The 2,185-nt window shown below is 40.8% G+C and overlaps 1 pseudogene across 1 annotated transcript; it reads right to left on the minus strand.

Moving 5' to 3' along the window:
* Positions 1–897: 897 nt before the first annotated feature.
* On the minus strand, positions 898–1,420 carry LOC308255441 (ferritin light chain-like; annotated as a pseudogene). The gene has a single exon. The product of its transcript is annotated as a ferritin light chain-like (transcript).
* Between the last annotated feature and the right edge of the window lie 765 nt (positions 1,421–2,185).

Here is a 2,185-nt window from a genome sequence, read left to right on the forward strand (position 1 = left end):
TTACAAACGCCTGCAATTCAATAATTTTATTATTCTGGAGCTAACGTATTTTAAACCTCAATAACTGAATGTTTCCTTTGGGATACCTTCAGGCAAACTATATATTGATTTTCTCAGAATGCACTGTATTTTTCATTAGTACCAAGGTTTGGTGGATATTTAGTCATTTGTTCACCAAATTCCTCTGAAAATTAAAATGTACTACTCCAGTTTAGCTGTGGAGTCTTCAGAGCATAGGCATTAATTTTTTCTATTAACACTACCAGCATGCACTATTTTGACATTCATCTTATCCAGGGCATCTGATACCAAATCACCTCTTTGATGTGGTATGTCATTTTCCTCTAAATACCATTCCCTATTTGCTACTTGGGTTTGGTGACATATTTGACATCGTCAAGATAAAAATGTTTTTTTGTGATTTATATTTTTCAGCTATAAAGTTACATGCAAATAAAATAAAATCTTATCTGATCATCCCCTCATTTGAATTAGCCATGACATTTAATTATTTTAAGAGGCAAATCATGTTGACTTTGCTCAATAATTGTTTCATTTGTTGGTAGAAACTTTGTGACGTAGGTAATGCCATTTTCACAGTGGGAAGTAGAATTACTGAAGTAATTTTGGTGTACCTTCCAGTCTCATTCTTTTTTTATTTTTTATTATTTATTTATTTATTTATTTATTTATTTATTTATTTATTTATTTATTTATTTTTTGGTGCTGGCTGCTTTGGTGCAAAAAGCTTTATTGTTTCATTTGGTCCATTGCATGGGAGAGGGCTTCAGGGTGGTTAAAAGAATGGCTAGTAGTTTCGGGAAGAGGCTCATGTAAAAGCCAGACACCAGGGGGATGCAGAGGGGCCCCTCAAAGGCCTCTGGGCTCCACAGGCTCCTAGTCCTGCTTGAGGGTGAGCCATTTGAAGAGATACTCCCTCAGCTCAGCCTGGGAGCCAGCCAGCCTGTGGAGGTGAGTCAGGTGTCACCCATCTTCTTGATGAATTTCACCCTCTCATCCCGGAAGTGGTTCTCCAGGAAGTCACAGAGAGGAGGGTCTGTGCAGGTAGAACCCAGGGCCTGCAGCTCCACAAGGGCCTGGTTCAGGTTCCTCTCCAAGGCCAGGGCAGCCATGGTGTCCTGAGTTTTGCCCACTCATCTTGGGAAGACTTCAGCATGTCCTTGAAGAGAAAACAGCCACTGCACTGGTTTTGCAACTTTAAGAGACACTCAGAGTCCTCTCGCTTCTTCTCCGCCAACTTGCAGAAGAAGTGGCCCACGCCCTCCAGAGCCACGTCATCCTGGTCAAAATAGAAGCCCAGAGAGAGGTAGGTGTAGGGCACCTGCAGATGCCCGGTGGTGAGGAGGTTGACCGCAGCCTCCACCTCGGTGGAATAATTTTGACGAATTTGGGAGCTCATGGTTGTTTGGCAATAAGGAGTTAAAGTAGGAAAAAACAAAATGGTGTGTTGTTAGGACTTAGAGGTGGTTCCAAAGGTGGTGACTGGGTAAGATGCTGGAGAGTGGTTGGAAGCTGGAAAAAGGCATATCCATGGGTCTGTTTTGTCCCCACACTGTGTTTTTTTTTCTTTTTTCACTCTTTATTGTTGAGTATTATAGATGTTCCCCTTTTTTTCTCCCATTGCCCCCCTCCACCCAGTTACTGACCCACCTCAGGCCTTCACTACCCTATCGTCTGTTTGGTTAATCTCTTCCCTCCTTCCCCACCCCTCCCTTCCCTCTGAGATTTGTCAGTCTATTTCATGCTTCCATGCCTCTGATTCTATTTTATTCACCAGTTTATTTTGTTCATTAGATTTCTTATTTATTTTTATTTTTAGATTCAATTGTTGATAGATATGTATTTGTTGACATTTTATTGTTCATATTTTTTATCTCTTCTTCTCCATCTTCTTCTTCCTCTTTTCAAAGAATACCCTTCAACATTTCATGTAATACTGGTTTGGTGGTGATGAACTCTAGCTTTTTCTTGTCTGTGAAGCTCTTTATCTGAACCTCAATTCTAAATGATAGCTTTGTTGGGTAGAATAATCTTGGTTGTAGATCCTTACTATTTTTTAAAATATTGTTGAAAGTATTACACATGTCCCCCTCACCCCATTAACCTCCTCCAGTCCAGTCCCACCTCAGGCTTTCACCCCCTAATTGTCTGTGTCCATGGGTTG

The sequence above is a fragment of the Plecotus auritus genome, assembly GCF_963455305.1.
Source record: "Plecotus auritus genome assembly, chromosome: 7".
Lineage (NCBI taxonomy): Eukaryota > Metazoa > Chordata > Mammalia > Chiroptera > Vespertilionidae > Plecotus > Plecotus auritus.